This window comes from Dryobates pubescens, chromosome 11 (genome assembly GCF_014839835.1).
Source record: "Dryobates pubescens isolate bDryPub1 chromosome 11, bDryPub1.pri, whole genome shotgun sequence".
Lineage (NCBI taxonomy): Eukaryota > Metazoa > Chordata > Aves > Piciformes > Picidae > Dryobates > Dryobates pubescens.
The window spans coordinates 15482057-15502581 of record NC_071622.1 but is presented as its reverse complement, the minus strand read 5'-3'; positions in this window follow the sequence as shown (position 1 = coordinate 15502581).

The following is a 20525-nucleotide window of genomic DNA, read 5'->3' as shown; positions in this document are numbered from 1 at the left end:
CTTTCTGATGCATTATTGTGGCTGATGGAAACCATAGAGTCATTAAGGGTGGAAAAGACCTCTAATATCAAGTCCAATCTTCTACCCAACATTTCCATGACCTCAAGAATATGTCCTGAAGTGCCACATCTACTCATTTTATTGAACACATCCAGGGAGGCTGACTCCACCACCTCCCTGGGCAGCCTGGTTCCATGGTTTATTTGATTAGATGGTGTTGGGTGATAGGTTGGACTCAGTGATCTCAAAGGTCTTTTCCAACCTGGTTAATTCAATTGTATTCTATCCTATTCTATCCTATCCTATTCTATCCTATCCTATTCTATTCTATTCTATTCTATTCTATTCTATTCTATTCTATTCTATTCTATTCTAAATGAAAACATAGACATATTGTACAAACATTACCAGACATGGGCTAAGAGTCAAATTGGTTTCAGAAGCAACCAGGGCTTTGAAGAGAATTTTTAGCATTTTTATGTCTCAGAAAATTTATAATTGTTTATACAACCAACAGAAAGATTGTTTAAAACAGCTTTTAGATTGAATAGTAAAGCAAAATAATGTTCAATTCTTTCTTACTAGCAATGATTTAAAGCACCAGCTTTGAGTGTTTTAACTAGATGATCAAACAGCATTCTCCAGAACTGCCTGAAAGGGAAGAACTTGCCCAAGTCTGAAGAACTTGCCCATGTCTTTATAGTGTCCATCTTCAACCTCTCTCTAGACCACAATTTCCTGAATAAAACAGGAAAACTGAGAGTAAAAATAACCTTTCCAGGTATTCTGGCCATCAGTCCTAGGTAAGGTGTGTTTGACAATGTGACAGACATTAACTGGAAAAGAGTTGGACTGCGAAAACAAAGACAAACATTAGCAGATATCTTTTTTTTAGTTTTGTTTGTTGTCTTAGCAGAACTGCTAATGGGAAGCAGTCATGGATAGAATTAGAACCCTAACTACTAATGGCCTAGCACAAACTAAAAAAGCATTCTTAAAAGGGTTATAAACCCAAAAGTGCAATGAAAGCTCAATCCAGGGGTTCACAGGCATTCAAACTACCAGTAATTTAAGTGGAAGTTTTCAGTGGAGCAGGAGTATTGTCCAAGGGTAATAAGCATGGTCAAGAAAGTGGATATGTTCCATTTGCTTTTTAGAATTAGAATTAGAATAGAATTAGCCAGGTTGGAAAAGAACTTCGAGATCATCAAGTTTGACCTGGTTTGAACAAGACCAGAACTGAATCCATTCAGAGCTGTGACTTCTCAGCTCAGTGAGGCATATTCTGAAGTTCAGGGCAGGTTTGCATAGCCAGGGACTACTTCTAACAAGGAGAAGTTGTTGGGCAGAGTTACTACCAAGGGCTGGGCTGTAGAAAAGCTCTGCCTTAGACCTGCTCCTCTGCAGACCAAGGGCATTGCCACAGCTTGTGCCTCACTTTGAAGGACAGGAAGTCAGAGGTGGCACCTGCCAGGATGAGTGGATAGGCAGGGGACCCTTAACCACCCAGAAAGGGATTGCATCCTATGGATGGCATCTTCAGAAGAAAGATGAGAGATCACCAGGGTCAAGTTTCTTCTTCAGTGACCAGTGTACAAGGAGGACTCTGTCCCTTCAGCATTTAATCCTGATCCATGTGTTCCTGAATCCAGCTCCATAATCCAGCTCCTGAATCCAGTTCCCATCTGCTACTGAGTCCAGTCTGGTACTTGCCCAGTGCCTGCTCCCAGCATCAGTCATGCCAATGGTGCTGTCATTGTCATAAGGGGTTGGATTTGCTCTTGGTTTGTGTTGTTTTGTCTTTATTCCATGGGATTGTTGTTCTTCTTGCCATCCCAACTGGTTTAGTTTCTTTCCCAGCCCCATCAGTCTTTGTCCCTTCTTCCCTTTCTCTTCTCTTCGGGAAGGCAGAGGAATTAATGGAGAGCCTCTGGCGCTCATTGAGTGTCTGGCCCAGCCCTCCCCCTTGATAATTGCAGGTGAAGTTTCCCTTCAAAGCTTTCTATGTTTTGGGATTTTTAGAAGAAACAAACCTCAGAATTCTCCTATGTTGGAAAAAAAAAACAAAACCCAAACAACTATCAACCAACCAACCAAAACAACAAACAAACAACCCCTCCCCAAACCCCCAAAACAAAACAAAACAAGACCAAAAACCAAACAAAAGAACCCACACCTCCCCCACGGTTCTCAAGGCTTATAGCCATAAAAATGTGCAAGTGTTTCATTTGGGTGCGATGTGCACTAGGAATCTCATAAAATCACAGATGTTTGAACACAATTTGCTCATGAACATATCTGGCATAAAAAGAGAACTTTGCACTGTCACTGCAAGTTAGGAAGTGCCATGTGTTTTGCCACAAAACCCAGAAATTCTACAGTTATTGCATGCCACTCTCTGCTTCCTTTTGTAGTGAAAACAAAAAGGAGAGCAGAATTAGACTATGTTCACTTTTGTAACACTGTTGAGTTCCTCCCTCCAATGCAATTTCTGCTTCATTGTTAAAGAACTTTCAGTGCTGACGATCAGCTTCTTGAAAGGTATCTTTTAGAATACACGAGACTTATCTTATGTTTCTTGCTTTGCTGCTGCAGGTTATAAAGCTGGCTGTGTTCATACCTATGCCAGCCGCGGCTCCAGGGCTCTGTCACTCTCACCGTAAAGAAGTGTCTCCTTATGTTGAGGTGGAACCTCCTGTGTTCCAGCCTGTACCTGATTATTCCTCGTCCTATCACTGAGCACTACCACCAAAAAGAGCATGGCACCTTCACCTTTACACTCACTCCTCAGATATTTGTAGAGGTTGATCAGATCTCCTCTTAGCCTTCCCTTCTCCAGACTAAACAGCCCCAGGTCTCCCAGTCTTTCTTCACCGCAGAAATATTCAAGCCCCAAAACATCTTCATTGTACTCTGTCCAGCAGATCCCTGCTTCTCTTGAAACAGGGACACAGCATTCCATATGTGGTCTCACCAGAGCAAAGTAGAGGGGGAGGAGAACCTCCCTAGACCTGCTCATACATTACTGAGGTGTAAGTAAAGATTTCTGACAACTTCCCTAAGCTGTTTTAAGCTTTCAATAGCGGAGGACGTGGCTGCTGATGGATGGTATAGCTTTTTTTTTTATACACCCTATTGAATTACTATAATTTCATCAGTGGGAATTGTGAGTTTGTTCCTCTAAAGAAAAATGGTTGAAATAATTGAATGGGGGAGTGAAAAACTCAAGTGTATATAAATACAGACAGAAAGCAAAAGTAAGGCAACCATAATACTGCCATTCCACGTTTACATTAGTACATTTCTACCCTTTACAAAGGAGTGAAGAACCACCTATCAAAGTTACTGCCACCATTCCCAAGTCAAGGGTGCAAAACTCCCATTTGAACTATTCTTGGCATTTCAGTCTTGATGTAGGACATCCACAATCCTGATCTGTCACTTTTTCATAACGCTAGGTAAAGACCACAGCTGATGGCAGTAATCCAGTGCTAAGTGAGGCTTTTGAAATGCTTTGACAGCATATTATCAAGATTTTGCTGTCATTCCACTAAAGAAAAACAATCATTAAGTCAAATTTTATCTGTTCTTACAAAAAAAAAAAAAATTAAGAAAAAGGACTTTTTCCTACTGTAATTTATCACTGTATAAACTCACCCAATGTTAGTTTTTCTACCTAACAGTTTCTCCAGTAAGGAATCCATTGTAGAAGCACTGTAGAAGCACAGAACTATAAGATGGTCTGTGCTGTAAGAACTGCATCAAATGGACTGCACTCATGGTGGGCTTTGAGTCACTCTCCCCTCTTTGCCTCCTGATTATTGCAATGTCTGTCTGTTTCCTGCAGTTCCTTTCTATTTGTGAAGAAAGATGAAGATGGAGTTTGTGCTTACCTTGGCCTGCCCTGCTCTCCACCAGCATTAGGATGTGAACAGGTAAATACTGAACCTGGCGGAGGTTTATGGAGAGTGGTGTGCTGGAGGTGTGTATTCCTGCAAATACCTTGGAAGTTCTTAGTAGTGTCTCTCTGTCCTACGTTACTAGAGACTGACAAGGTAGTGATTCACTGCCCATTCTTAGCTCTTGTACATTTGTGCAAAAGAATGATCAGGAAAGCTGGGAGTCCAACTGTGCTGCTGTAATTTTGTCATCTTCTCAATGCTGGGCTGAGACCAAGAAACAGCTTCAAGACTGTTGGCTGCTTTAGTTTTACCAAGTAGTATCTAGGGGCTGTTAGAATTTCTGGGGAGAAGAAAGGAAATTTTAGTTGATGGGTAACATGAGTAACTACCAGTAAGATCTGGCACCTTTTCTCCTTTTGTTTATTGGAAGTTGATGTTGAAGAAGCATCTAAGAGCTTTGGATGCCTTGCTGTAACCTCTACCAGAAAATACTATACAACAAGGACAAGGGTAAAGTCACATCTGTTAAAGTAAAACTCATGGACTAGTATAGGTTGGAGACTGACTTATTGAAGAGCAGTGTGGGGGAAAAGGACCTGGGGGTCTTGGTGGAAGAAGGATGCCCATGAGGCAGAAATGTGTCCTTGTGGCCATGAAGGCAAATGGTATCCTGGGGTATATTAGAAGGGGTGTGGTTAGTAGGTCAAAGGAGCCTCTTCTCCCCCTTTACTCTGCCCTGGTGAGGCCACATTTGGAATACAGTGTCCAGTTCTGGGCCCCTCAGTTCAAGAAGGACTTCAGGGAACTGATTGAGAGAGTCCAGAGCAGAGCCACAGAGGTGCTGAAGGCAGTGGAACATCTCCCTTGTAAGGAAAGGCTGAGGGAGCTGGGTCTCATTAGCTTGGAGGAGAAGATTCTGAGGGGTGACTTCATTCTTGATTATAAAGATGTGAGGGCAGTGTCAGGAGGACAGAGCCAGGCTCTGCTCAGTAATGTCCACTGATTAGACAAGAGGCAGTGGGTGCAAGCTGGAGCAGTGGAGGTTCCGTGTAAACATAAGGAAAAACTTTACCAGTGTGAGGCTGTCAGAGCCCTGGAACAAGCAGCCCAGAGAGGCTGTGGAATCTTCTGTTGGAGACGTTCAAAACCCGCCTGGATGTGTTCCTGTGTGACCTGCTCTAGGTGACCCTGCTCTGTCAGGAGCATTGGAGTCCATGAACTTTTGAGGTCCCTTCCAAGCCCTAACATTCTGTGACTCTCTGATATTATGTTTGCATTTACATGAATTTTCCATCACACTTGGTTATGTGAGAATTTACTTTCAAAAAGGAACCACAGTCCTCCCAAAATGTTATTTCCATTTATTCAGACAGAATAATCCTCTAGCTATTTTACTAACAGCTTTCATAGCTAATTGCTACACGTGAACAAATTCTGGGGAGTCAAGAATCTTTCTCCCCCCCCCCCCATCTGTTGCTATTAGAACAGTTAATTCTTCAGCAGTATCATTGCACACTGATTTTCTAATAGCTGTCTATTAAATAGTGACAACATAAAACTAGAAAACGATCACTAATGATTCTGAAAGTGCTAAGAATAAATTAATAAATTAGTTGAATTTGACTTTTAAAAGCTGTATTTACTCCTATGATAGCCAACAGTTAAAAACATGTTAAATCAGAACCAAGAGCCAGTTCTATTTAATCCTAAGTTACCTACATGATTATTGGCAGTTAGTTAGCTAGTCAGGCAGGTTTTTATTCTTTACAGCCTACTTCCAACCTTGACACCAACATCTGGTGGTTTTAGATACATTTTTCTAACAGAAAATACATTAATGTAAGAATTACCATGAACTCTGTAATTTGCAGGTATCTCTTAGGCTTGTATTCATAGATTCACAGAATGGGTTGGAAGGGACCTTAAAGATCATCTAGTTCCAACCCACATGCCATGAACAGGGACACCTTCCACTAGACCAGATTGCTTAATGCCTCACCCAGCCTAGCCTTGAACACCTCCAGGAATGGGGCATCCATGAGATCCCTGGGCAACCTGTTCCAGCATCTCACCACAGCCACTGTAATGAATCTCTTCCTAGTCTGCAGTCTGCCCCCTCCTATTATCTGTAATTTCTGTGTTGTCTGTAATTTCAGTGGCTTGGATACATCTGAGAGACGTGATTTTATTTCCCTTCATATATTTTTCAATTTGATCAGGGTCTAAATAGAGATGAGGTCAAGCAGTTCCCTGCTGTACTGCCTCTGATTTTTTTCCCCAAGAAGAATGGATCATGAAATCCCACGTTCTTGTTCATTCCACTTGGATTTCAAATCTATTTCTGCTGTCAGATATTGACGTTTTCTCCCGCAGTCCTCCTTCTAGGCCATGTGCAATTCACTGACAGTTAAGGACTGGGAAGAGCTTTACTTCACTTTTCTGCTTGCTGCTAGGACTTAAAGAGGGTTAGCAGATTACTCCCATGCTGGAGCAGGAGTATTACAGGTACAACATTGTTTCTGAAGCAGATGATTGGATTTTTGGCACAGTCTAAGCCAGCCCGTGCAGAATTGCAGAGCTCCCCTGAGTAAATATTCACACCAAAGCCCTTGACAAGGCACTGTGCAGCAGACTATTCCTAGACCTTCACAGACAGGATGAAATGTGCGTTGATTTAACTTGCAATTGTCTAGAATAGGAATGTCACAGTACAATAGTCTCAATTTAACGTACTTTTACATGTACAGTAGAGAGAGAACACTCCAGTCTCTGATACAGACAGAACAATTTCATGCCATACCCAGGAGTGCATGACTCATTGGTCTTAGCCGGTTCTTTTGCATCAATTGGTGTGCTTGTTTAAAGTGAATAGTGCAATTGAGAGGGTGCTCTGTTAACTGAAATCCCACTGCTTTTCTTTTATGCCTCATCCTTGCTAGGGCAAAAATATCTGACCTGACAGAGAAGAAAATGTGCCGTTAAACTGTTCGGCATTGTGCACTGCGCAGAGCCAGATGCATCCCTCTGGTCGTGACACTGAGATATGCAGTGTGAGGAAAAAAACCTGCTTTGTCTGAAGAACAACTGCTTTGTATGGCTTTATATTTCTTAAACTGTGTTTCATAATGAATATGAATGCTGCTGTGCTCTTCTGTTCTGTAAAGCCAGGAAGAGAGGCCAGTACCTGCCCGGTTTACATCGTGTAGATCCTAACTTGCATTAATGATGCTCCACCCATGCAGATCCACTTGTGTCACGATTTCATAGGAAGTCTTTGAATGTGCTTGTGAAGTAATCCTCTCAAAGGAAACAAAAGCTGCAAGTGTGACTCTCTCATTTCACAGATTCACAGAATGCATCAGGCCAGGAGGGACCCCCAAAGGCCATTATGACCAGCACGCCTGCAGTCAGAAGGAACCTCTCCAACTAGATCATGTCACCTAGGGCCCCAACAAGTTTGACTTGGGATTAGGGCCCTCAACTATATCTCTGGGCAAACTATTCCAGTGTTTCACCACTCTAATTGTGAAGAACTTCCTCTTAATGTCCAATGTAAATCTACCCTGTGTGACCATTTTAGGCTGTGCCTTTAAGAACGAGACAGTTGCTGGAACACTTTGGCTGAATGTTTTGGTATAACAATTGAAAAACAAAGATATTCTAAATGAATTTCATAGGTAGATTGGTAGAATGCAACTTTAAGTTTTAGCTCAGTTTGAATCTCAGTCTCAGTCTGTCTTTTTCATCCTGTCTGTTTCAGTTTCTCTCTGAGCAACAGCTGTGCGGGATGGAATTAACCTTGAACTAACGGATAAGAAACTAATTCTTGCATATGCTTTGAGCTAACAGAATTTCCTCCTTAATAATTACCTTTTTTCTCTCTCTAACCCTTTTTGGGAAAAAAGGGAGGTAGGGGAGAAGGGGGGTACGGGAAGGGGGACGGACCCTCCTGGCTGGAGGAGGGAAAGGTTATTCTGTATTACCTTCTTTGCTGTATATTTCTGTATACATTGTAAATCCTGTATATTGTGTATATAATCATCTGCATTTCATCCTGCTTGTAAATAATAGCTTATATTAATTTCTGCTTCTCTGACTGAGTTAGATGTGGTTTCTTTGTGTGTGGGGGAGAACTGAACTTTCTCTCACCACCACACCTTGCTACAGTTTCAAACCACTTCCCCCCATCCTATGACTAAAACCCCTTGTAAACAGTCCCTCCTCAGATAGGGTCCCTGTAGGTCCCCTTCAGGTATTGAAATGCAGCTCTAGGGTCTCTCTGGAGCCTTCTCCTCCTTCAGGTTGAACAGTCTCAGCTCTCAGCCTGTCTTCACAGGAGAGGTGCTCAAGCCTTCAGATCATCTTGGTAGCCCTTGTCTGGATCCACTCCTTCCAGGTCCATGTCCTTCCCGTGTTGAGGGCCCCAGAGCTGGACACAGTACTGAAGGTGATGTCTCATCAGAGCAGAGTAGCAGAGATAGTTTCCGTGGTCCAAAGAATATATGTGTATTTAATAGTTTGTAATTATTAAAGAGCAAACCAGAATATGTTTGTCCCAGTTTCCATCTTTTTTTTTCTCCTTCCCTTATTTTCCTCATTTATTACTAAGGTAGTACCAGAGGAGTAGCCACATTTCTCCTTCTTACAGTAAATGTCAGAAGGATGCTACATGGGAGAGCAAATAGGTCAGGTCCCTGACAGGTTGATTGCTAATCAATACTGCAAGAGTTTGAAGAAATTTGATGAGTATTCTGTATTCTACATTCCTTTGTATCAACGTGTTTAGCATGACTTTCACAAAATTTAGATTCTTCTGTAAGCTGTTAAAGCCCAGGTCATGATTTGATTTGATCTTGATTTGACAATCTGAAAAACAATTTTGATGAATGACATCACCTTTGGTGTCATCAATAAACATAAGCAGTCTGAAGTGAATATATTTTACTGAGGGATTGGGTGTTGGATAGGAGAGCAGAGCTGGTGACAAATAAACCCAGTACAATTTATGGGAAAGGGCAAAATTTTGTTGGCTCAATAAAAGACTGTTTATAGAATCATAGGATACTAGAGTTTTGAAGGGAGCTTCAGAGCTCATCGAGTCCACCCCACCTGTAAAACAGGACCACTTAGGGCAGGTCACACAGGAACACATCCAGGTGGGATTTTAAGATCTGTGGAGAAGGAGACTCCACAATCTCTCTGGGCAGCTGTGGTAGTTTGGCCCTGCCCAAATGCCCACCAAAACCACTTCATCATTCCCCTTCTTAGGTGGGCAGGCCATCTAGCCAAACTAGGCATTTGATGAATGAATGAATGTACGGCTTTGGTTTATAGTACCAAAACTTGGTGTTCTGGGCTTCCTGGTGATGAATGGTTTGCTAAAAACAAAAATAAAACATGGGTTTTTTTGCATCTGTAATTTCTAGTTTCAGAAGGAATCTTCTGTGTGTTCATGTCTATGTCTTTATTCTTGCCCAATTCTTTTCCAGCTGGAACGAAAAAGGAGATCTCTGCTTGAAACTGAAATAAGTTATGTTTCATGCTTTCGGCATTCTCCCTTCCCCCCTTTCTTTTTCTTGTCTATAGTGGATGGTAAGATTTCTCTATAGTACATGGTCAAATTTCTCTTCTAGCTGCAGTATGTTTTCTCATGAAAGATGTTGCAGACTCACAGGATAACTCATCCTGGAAAGGGCCTCAAGAGGTCTCTGTCCAGCCTTCTGCTCACAGCACTGGGGTTAGACCAGGTTGTTCCGGGCCTGACCCAGCTGGAGCTCAAAAATCTCTGAGGAAGGTGACAGCATGATCTCTCTGGACAGAACCATAGAACAGTTGAGGTTGGAAGGGACCTCCAAGATCATCAAGTCCAACCACTATCCTAGAGCTCACAATCCCACCACTACTGCTAAGTCACTACCACTAAACCACATCTCTCTGCACCACATCCGTGTTTCTTTTAAATGCCTCCAGGGATGGTAACTCCACCACCTCCCCAGGCAGCCTGTTTCAGTGCCTGAGAACCCTTTCTGGGAAGAAATTTTTCCTCATATCCAACCCAAACCTCTCCTGGCACAACTTGATGCCATTTCCTTTTGTTCTGTCCCTTATTTCATTTGAGAAGAGACCAACCTCCACCCAGCTCCAATCTCTTTTGAGGCAGTTGTGGAAGGCAATGAGGTTTCCCCTCAGCCTTCTTTATTGAATGTTTTCCCTAAAGCATTCCTCATTAGACATGTTCAGGACCCTTCACCAGTTTTGTTGTCCTTCTCTGGACACTCTCCAGCCCCTCAATGTCCTTTTTGTAGTGAGGAGCCCAAAACTGAATGCAGTATTTGAGGCTTGGCCACACCAACGTTGAATGGAGAGGGTCAATCACATCTCTTCTGACCATGCTATTCCTGATACAATCCAGGAATAGCCTTCTTGGCCACCCAAACACACTGCTGACTCATAGTCAGCCATGACATGACAGGGCAAGTAAATCTGACTGTCTTGTTTCAACTGCAGTTTGTAGCTGTAGTGATGCTGCTTTTTTCTGACACACCACTACAGTTCCCTCCTGGGGCAGATGGGCTTTAGACACAGAGGAAAGGAGAAAGAGCCGATGCAGCTCCTGGCTCCAGGGCCTCGCTGCAGGCAGTGCTCATGACAGTGGGTCCAGATGGCAGAGTGTGATGTCAGATGTCCAGTGGCCCATGTGGGAGCTGGCATTATCATCCTTCTGTCAGCCAGGAGTTTATAACATCATGGTAATCACTTTCTGTATTTGCAAATCTACTATGGCACTTTTAGTCTACTGAGCGGTGCAAAATGGCAAAGAGAGAACATTAGAATCTGACACTTTCTACAAAACCAGAAATGTCAGTTCAAAAGGTGATATCACAAACCCCCCACATCTATGTTCATATTTTAAAATTAATTTCCTTTTTTTGCAGTATTTGAAAAGGAAACACAAAAAAAAAAAGAAAAAAGAAGAAAAGGAAAGCATCCAGATTGCTGGTACATCCCATTTGTGAACATGAGGAAAAATGCAATCACAATTCACAGAATCACATCATTTGGGGGTTGGAGGGAACTTTGGAAGATCAGCCAGCCCAACCCCTCTGCTAAAGCAGGGGCATCCACAGAAGCTTGCCCAGGATCACAATTTCCAGGTGGGTTTGGAATTTCTCCAACAAAGAACACTCCGCAACCTCTCTGGGCAGCCTGCTCCAGGGCTCCAGCACCTTCACAGCAAAGATTTTTTCCTCCTGTTCAGATGGAACCTCCTGGGTTCCAATTTGTGCTTGTTGATCCCTTTCTTGCTACTGGGCACTACTGAAAAATGTCTGGCTCCATCCTCTTGCCTCCCACTCAGCTCTTGCTGAGTATTGAGAAGATCTCCTCTCAGGCTCCTCTTTTCCATCCTGAACAGCCCCAGCACCCTCAGCCTGTCCGCAGCAGAGGTGCTCCAGCCCCCCAGTCATCTGTGTGGCCCTGCTCTGGACCTCTGTGTGACTGAACAAAAATGTGCTAAACAAGGTTCAACTCTGATATACTTCAGATATTTGCTGAGTAACAGCCCTGCCTGTGCAGGTTGTAACCTAAATTAACCCTCAGAAAAGTACTCTTGAAATCCTTGTGAACAGCTGTGTGTCAGTGTCAGCTGTAGTGTTTGATGGTGGTTCAGAAAGCAAGTATTTTGCTGAAAATTAAGAAAAGAATAGAGCACAGCACAAAAGATATCACTATACCACTGTGTAAAACCATGGGGGCATAAAAGAATTAAAAATAAGGAATGGAGAAAAGGAATAAGCCTGACCTTGGCTCAATGAATTCCTTGTTCAGCAGTTTTCAGAACATGAATAAAATAAAAAAACTCCCAGAAACCAGGAAAGTTTTAGTTTGTTTTGTTTCCCCTTTTTCTCTTCATAGAATCACAGAGTGGTTTGAGTTGGAAGGAACTTTAAAGATCATGCAGTTCCAATACCCCCTGCCATGGGTGGGGACACCTTCCACTAGATCAGGCAACAACCTGGCCTCGAACACCTCCAGGGAGGGGGAACCCACAACCTCCCTGGGCAACTTGTCCCAATGTCTCACCACCCTCACTGTCCAAGAATTTCATCCTAATCTGCAGTCTAAATCTACTTTCTTCCACCCTGAAGCCATTGCCCCTCATCCTGCCACTATAAGCCCTTGTAAAATGTCCCTCCCCAGCTATCCTGCAGGCCCACTCTAGCATAAGCCATTGTAGGAGACAGTGATATAAATTCTCCCAAATCATGCCTCATATAAACTGAACGCAGATTTTTGAAGCAGAAAGGAGATTTAAAACCCAGCATGTGTGAAACTTTCTGAAGGTTGTTTTTCTCCTTTTTTTGAGACAGTAATGGATGTATCACAGGAGAGAAAAGTAAGTTGCCAAATGTGAAGCAGTAAACAAGTGCAATCCTTATAAAAAATTGCCATTGTGTTGCAAATTATTGTGATAGCGATGCTAAACTGCTCAAATCTTCCTGTAGGAAGATAACACATAATAAATGTTAAGCAATGGGTAGGAGGAGATAGTTGTTATATTTATAATGTAAAGGATAATAGCCAGATACATTGCCATTATTCCTATTTGTACCATTCCTCTCAGACCTAACTTCTTTACCGGTTCTTTTCTCCTGTGAGTACCCAATTTGGAATGCTGCTCTACCCATTCTACTCCATGAGTATTTTGGTGTCCATTTGCTCTTTAGTTACTAGATTTACAATAATTGATCTGACCTTTGTAATGCCTTTGACATGGTCCCCCCACAACATCCTTCTCTGTAAAATGGGGAGATAAAGATTTGATGGGTGGACTGTTTGGTGGATGAGGAAATGGGTGGATAGTCACATCCAGATCCAGGGGTTAACAGTCAATGGCTCAATGTCTAACTGGAAATGAGTGACAAGGATGTTCCTCAGGGGCTCATATTGGAACTACTACCATTTGATAGCTTTCTCAGTGAGACAGTGGGATTGAGTGCTCTCAGCAAGACTGCAGATGCCACCAAGGTGAGTGTTGTGGTTGACATGCCTGAGGGATGGGATCCATCCAGAGGGAATCCTGAAGAACACCACTTTTCACTAAACTCTCCTTGGACATTGAGCCATTGACCTCAGCAACTTGAGCATGGTCATCTGAACAATGCCTTATCCATTGAGTGGTCCATTCATCAAATCTGGCTCTCTCCTTGTAGAAGTGGTCAGGCATTAGAAGAGGCTGCCCAGGGAGGTGGTAGAGTCAGCATCCCTATATAGGTGTTCAAGAAATGTGTGGACATGGCACTCGGGGACATGTTTTTATGACCATGGTGGTGTTGGGTTGATGGTTGGACTTTTCCAGAGGTCTTTTCCAACCCAAACTATTTTACAATTCCATGAACTCCAAGTTCATTCAAGATTAATAAGGAAAGGAGTGTGTGGCAGTTTTAGGTTATGCCTTTAAAATTTTCCACAGATCCTGAACAGAAAGTAGTAAAATGTAAACAAATCACCATTGAGTGTGAAAAGGAAAGTAATGATAAGTTCCAAACAATCCATTGGAGATAAAATGGACTTAAACTAGTCTGGGGGGACTAGGAGGGGGCAGGGCAAGGAGGAGCCGGTGCAGCTCCCCTGTTTTTTGACCAGGGATGTTAGTGTGCTGTTTATAAACTGTAAATACCTGTAAATATTGTAAGTACTGTATATTTTGTACATATTTATTGCATTTCATTGTAGATTGCAGTTTTGGTTGTAAATATAACTTTCATTTGCTTCCAACTTGAGCTGCTTTGGCAAAATTTAATGTTGGGGGGGGAATTTTCAACCCACCACAGAGTGCTACCGTGAATATCCTAACAGCAAAGATCTCTGGATGTTGATGGCTTTTCTCAACCTCATTCACTCAATCCATTCTGCTTGAGGAAGGCTGAAGCCTTAATAACAGAGGGCCTGTCAGTTTAATCTGACCAGTAAAACATTAAGCAGTAAAACTTAGCTTTACATCTGGTATCATTTTCCCTCTTGCCAATACTCAGTTTTCAAGTCTGACATTCTCCAGCTCAAGTGTGCATAGTAGACAATAGGGCCTTTACAGAATACCTCTATCATGTAAGTCCTCAAAATGTGGCAAACATATCAAAATGTTGATTATAAAGGCTTGGATTTGACCCAAACCATTGCAGGCTTGAAAAATAAATATATTTTTAAAAAGGGGGGGGAGAAGGAAAAAGCCCCCAAACCAACCAAATAAAACACACACACCCCAAACCAAAACAAACACACAAACCCCCCACCTACACAAAAATAAAACAAACAAACTTTGACATTACAATGATGAGCAAAATAGCATCTACTTGGATATCACTCTGTTAATGTTATATGCAGAAAGAGCGAAGGTGTGTCCTGTAGGTATTATTGCATCATCAAATTCTGTCATAAATCAGTGAGCTGACTTTCCTTTCCTCCTCCTCAAAGCAGTTTGGAAACATGATCTTTTATATCACTGCTTTTATCACCATTCATCTTCAACCCTGGTGGTGTTTATATTGTTTTCTGCATTGTGCTGAAGCAGTCAAGCTGCATTATACTGATGAGTCAGGATAATCAATTAAACCTTAGGCAGATCCTTCTAGATTATTACCAAAAGATTAGGTACCAACCCTGCAGACTGTAATGTCTGAGCTATTCTGTCAGCAGTTTCAATATCCTCAGTGATTGTGCTGCAGGCAAGAGATATTTTAGTTTCCGAAGCAGACACAGCACAATTGAACTACCAGGAGTAGTAGCTTTCATTTTTCCAGTGAGTTGCTTTCACTCCTCAGCTTGTTTCATTGCTGCTCCTCTAACTCAGTGTTCAGTGGGAGGAATCAGAGACAGCCACAGTTTGCATGCACCAGGACTTCTGCAGTGTTCTTCCTGGAGTGGAATTTGATGCGTGCTTAGAAATAGCAATGCAAAAGTGTCATTGGTATTCACCAGAGTCACTTCACACTAAACTGTGCTATGATGGGGGATTTTATTTTCTTCAGGTTTTCTCCCCTGCAGGAGAAGTCACTCAGATTCAGCTGTCCTACCTGACACATTGTGATCTGCAAAGCCTGTTCTATTTTCTGTGTCTGGAATATCTGACCTAAAAGATGTTGCTGGGAATTGCACTACAGTCACTTCATTGAAATAGGACCTCCAGGCTAGCCTCTTAAAATATCAAAGCAGTGTGCCCTCTGCCATAAAAAAACTTTTCTTTTGTTTTTCCTTTTATCTTGCTCTCTTTACACTCTTTTCCCCCCTGATATACCTTAATGGCAGTGACATAGACTCCCCCCAGTAACTTCAGGAGAGATAGTGGAGGTAGTATTAACAGATCTGTTGAGAGTTTGTGAGTAGTATAGAAAAGATTATTTGGTAGTTACTGCATAATTATATTGGTTTAATCTAATGAGGGATTTATGGAAAATTCAGTGAGGAAAGAACAGGAGGACTACAGATAACAGACCATCTGCAGACACTTAAGGGTTATTAGCAAAAGGCAATATCATCAGGAAAAGCCTGGATCACAGAAAAGCAACAGGCAGTAAAAAGTCAAGTAGACTTGCCTGATGATCTCAAGGCTTCCTTGATTACCTTGTTTACTCACAAGTCTTAAGGAAAATGATTGTGTACTCTAGAACATTCCCAAAATGTGGTGTAGCCAGTATTAAATAGCACATTTATTTATTGTTTTCTTGTATATTCCACTGGAGAGAAACATCCAGAGGAAAGAATTTTCGTTGTCAGCTCTGTTCAGTTTGAATTTTTATCTACATCTGGTCTAAATAACTTGAGAATCATAGAATGGTCTGGGTTGCAAGGGTACTCCAATGGTCATCTACTCCAACCCCCTTGCACTGAGCAGGGACAACCTGCATTAGATCAGTGTGCTCAGAGCCTTGTGAAGCCTGACCTTGAATGTCTCCAGAGACTGGGCCTCAACTACCTCCCTGTGCAACCTGTTGTGGTGTTCCAATGCCCTCATGGTACATAACTTGCACCTATTGCACCTTGTCCTATCATCAGACATTACTGAGCAGAGACTGGCTGGTACTGCTGATACTGCTCTTCACATCTTTATAAACATGATTTAGGTCACTCCTCAGGCTCCTCTTCTCCAAGCTAAAGAGACCCAGCTCCTTCAGCCTTTTCCCACAAAGGAGATGTTCCACTGCCTTCAGCGCCTCTGTGGCTCTGCATTGCACTCTTTCAAGCAGTTTCCTGATGTCCTTCTTGAACTGAGGGGCCCAGACCTGGAAAAAATATTCCAGATGTGGCTTCACTAGAGCAGAGAGGGACAAGAACCTTTCTGAACCTACTCAGCACACTTCTTCTAATGCACCTCAGGATACCATTAGCCTTCTTGTATGGAAAATGTTCAGTTTTGAGCCCCTTATTCTGTTCAGCTTTGGGTCCCCCACTACATGAAGGATATTGAGGTGCTGGAGTGTGCCCAAAGAAGAACAAACAGACTGGTGAAGGGCCTTGAACACAAGTCTTATGAGGACCAGCTCAGGGAATGGAGGTTGTTCAGCCTTCAGAATAGGAGGCTGAGGGGGAGACCTCATCACCCTCTACAACTACTACAAAGAAGGTTGGAACCAGGTGGGGGTTGATCTCTTCCCACATACAACAAGCAACAGGACAAAAAGAAATGCCTCAAGTTGTGCCAGAGAAGGTTCAGGTCAGATATTAGGAAAAACTTCTTCCCAGAAAGAGTGCTCAGGCATTGGAGCAGACAGCCCAAGGAAGTGGTGGAGTTGGAGTCACCATCCCTGGAGGTGTTTACTACATGCAGACGTAGTGCTAAGGGACATGGTTTAGCGGTAGTGGCTTAACAGCAGTGGTGAGATTTTGAGCTCTAGGTGAGTGGTTGGACTTAAAGATCTCAGAGGTCTCTTCCAACCTCAGAAGTTCTGTGGTTGTATGATTCTATGAAGCTCAGCACCAGCATAGTGCTGAGAAGCATCACTGTCTGACAAAGAGCAGCTTTTGCTGCAAGGAATCCAGATTGTGCAAATCTGTCTGGAGTGTTGTGCAGCTCCCAGCTGCTGATTTAATGCAGTAGGTGAAATTCAACCAGTTCATGGCTCACTGAATATGTATTGAAATTTGGGGAATTAGCTCAGTTTTTAGGCACTTCTAGACATAGTGTTAACCTCCTCATGACTATAGTTATATTTTTAATGAGATTATCAGCTATATGATGTCTCCGAGCCCTTTTCATCAGCTGGAGTTCATTTATTCAGATATTTAGCTTTATTACTGCCAAGCAATAGTCTTTTTCTTCTCCTTAACTACTTTTTGGGGACATATTCAGGATACATTTTTGAGAGAATTTAAATACATTTCTTTGGTATTCAAGTAATCTGAAAATATTTTAAGCTGAAGTTTGCCATAAGTAAATATTCCCTCCTAGCCCCTGTGAATGAGCCCTTTCACAGAGTGCGCCTGGAGCAGGCTGACATTTCATGAATGATGATTGTCTGGTTTATTTGAGCATTTTTATGTTACTGACATATGTCAAATAAAATCAGAGGTTCTTCTATCTTTACAGCTATTCTTGGCAAGAAAAAAACCCCTACCTACCACATTCTTAGTTCCAGTCCTCCATTTTCAGATTTTATATACACAGTTTTTGACTTCATAAATGTTAATCTTTGTTTGCATTCTAGCATTTTCTGAAGTCCAGTGCTGCAACAGCAGTGTCACATAATAACCGTGTTACACCTTGAATGCTTAAAATTAACTTTAGTTTATTAATTCCTTAGCCAGTTCTCAAAGAAATTAAAGTGATTTCTTGCCATAAAAAGGACAGAAGCATTTGATGGCTTACATTTGGTTTATTACTCTTGTAGAGCAATTTTATGACTTATTAAGGCACATACTGAAATATCACTAAAGAGAAGTTTATACCTAAGTATACTTAGAACCCCAGAAATAGAGAATCTCTTCTTTGATTTATTTTTTTGCCTTTCTGAGCACTTGAGCAACCTGGGCTGGTGGGATGTGTCCCTGCCTGTGACAGGGGGGGTTGAAACTAGATGATCTTCAAGGTCCCTTCCAAACTTACCCATGCTATGTATCTACAAATTACTTCATTAGCAGGACATGTAAAGTGAGTTATTCTTTGACTTCAAACAAGTACTCAGTAAATATTAGATCTCAGGTAGAATGACTACTCCTCTTCTGATAAGCAGTTTAAAAACTCATCTTCACCACTACTCAGCAAAGGACCTCTAGAGAGATTCTTTTTAGCACAGAGAGTCCGGCACATCCTGTTAAATTCAACTTTGCCAAATCTTTCTTGAACCTTTTCTGGGATGACTTTGTTCAGGTAAGTGAGGTAACCCTGACTGGAAACTGGTCCTTCATCATGGTAGTAGAAATGTAGTGACAGGACAAGGGACAATTAGAGAAGAGGAGATTTAGATGTTAGGAACAAGTTGTGCACCATGATGGTTGTGGAAAACTGGAACAATGTAGTTGCTCACCACCAGCTGACTGATGCTCAGCTAGCCTCTTAGCATCAGGCCATCACCTCCTAGCCAAGTTCCCCCTGTTTTATCATTCAGCATAACATCATTTTCTACCCTGAGAGTGATAGAACATGCTGTCCAGGGAGGTAATTGAGTTTCCATCCCTGGAGATATTCAAGGTGAGGCTGGACAGGGCTCTGGGCAACTTGACCTAGTGGAGGATGTCCCTGATGGCTGCAGGGGGATTGGACAAGATGACCTTTGGAGGTCCCTTCCAACACAAACCATTTTACGATTCTATGAATATGGAGGTGAGAGAGGGGCTGTAGGGGCAGGGGTTTTCACCTAAGATGTGATTTCAACTTAAAGTAAGTGAAGCTTTCGTATTTTCATCCTTCCAGTTTGCATGGCAAACCCAAATACTTCAGGTCATCTTTTTCCTTTTAGTCTGAACAGGTTCAGATGAATTTTGGATACCTATTGCTCATAGACAAATCTTATTTAACTTGAAAGGGATGATAAACATTTTCAGATTTTGCAGCACCTACTGCAATGCTGTGAATATTGTATCTGATAGGTAAGATATTTAACTAACTCTGTGAAGAACATATTTATAAAAATATCTCTTTCTGCCTTCTCCAGACAATTCTGTGCTATTATTAAAACACAATATCAGTGGTTCATCTGTTTTCATTGCTGTGCTTTTTTGGTTGTTTTTTTTTTGTAATTCAGCTGAAAAAAAAAAAATATTGGCTATTCATTTTTTCTTTATTCCCTTACAGCTTTTGTAAATGACTTTATTGTTCTTCTGTCAAGATTTCTAATCCAGAATCCGTTTCAGTAACAAATCCTGTCTTTGTTCGCTCAGACACTGCTGAATTCACAACACTACAAGAATATAAAGCTTTTTTGTAGCTTATAAAGTTTATTTGCAAAACTACAAAGCTCATTATTAGCTAGTACATGTATGTATGACGGCTTGTGGTCCTTTCTTTTATTTCACTGGAAGTATAAGATCAGATTAATGACCAGATAAATTATAATTACTTATGTAACCCTAATCACAACAATAGAATTACCAGATAAACATTTCTTTTGCTGGCTTTGTTTCCTAGTGCAAATGAGCTTGATAATAGTTCTAAACTTACTGATTTATGAATCAATGGGATGGTCTACAGGCCATGGGAGTGTTGGGTTGGTGGTTGGACTTGGTTATCTTAGAGGGCTTTTCCAACCAAAATACATCCATGATTCTGTGGTTCTACAGTGGTCTGTGCCCAAAGTACTGCTGCAGGCAGGGGTGACCATCACATTTTTTACTCTTTTCTATACATAATCCTGTTATATATAATGTTGCAATGGCTCTGTAAGAGGGACACCAGACAAGACCACCTTTTAAGAAACAGGGCACTAATGTGGAATTACTTTGGATGGTAAAACAGCAGGAACAAGATGATTATGAAGCATGGAAAAATATGGAGTCTTAATTACCAGATAAAAAACTTCCTTTTATTGGCTTCATTTCCCAGTGCACAATTTCTTTCTGCCAGTTTAGCTGCAAAAGAAAGATCCTGACATAAATTAATGATACATTACATTCACATCATTATTCCAGAATTAACTCTGCAGAAAGATTGTAAAAAGTCATTCACCTTTTGGTGTAAGTGTACATCTGCTGAAGAAACTTCAAAATAACAGAGTAGAACCTGCTTCAGCACAGGGTTTGGACTAGGTGATCTCCAGAAGTGCCTTCCAACCCACACCATGCTGAGATTCTGTGTAATGTTGAGGGTCTTCTGAAATTCTGTACCTTAAGGTGTAATTAAGCATAAGTGGCTTCTTTAGTTTATGGTTCTTGACATTTAAGCACAACTTTACATGCAGTTGTAGACAAGTCAGCTGTTTTTTCTCCCTGCCTTCTTTTCCTTTCTTCTGGGGAGGACAGAGAGAAGAGGAGTGCATAATAGTGGCCAGCAGGAGCAGGGAGGTCATTCTGCCCCTGTGCTCAGCACTGGTTAGGCCACACCTTGAGTACTGTGTCCACTTATGGGCCCCTCAGTTTAGGAAAGATGTTGACTTGCTGGAACATGTCCAGAGAAGGGAAACAAAGCTGGTGAGG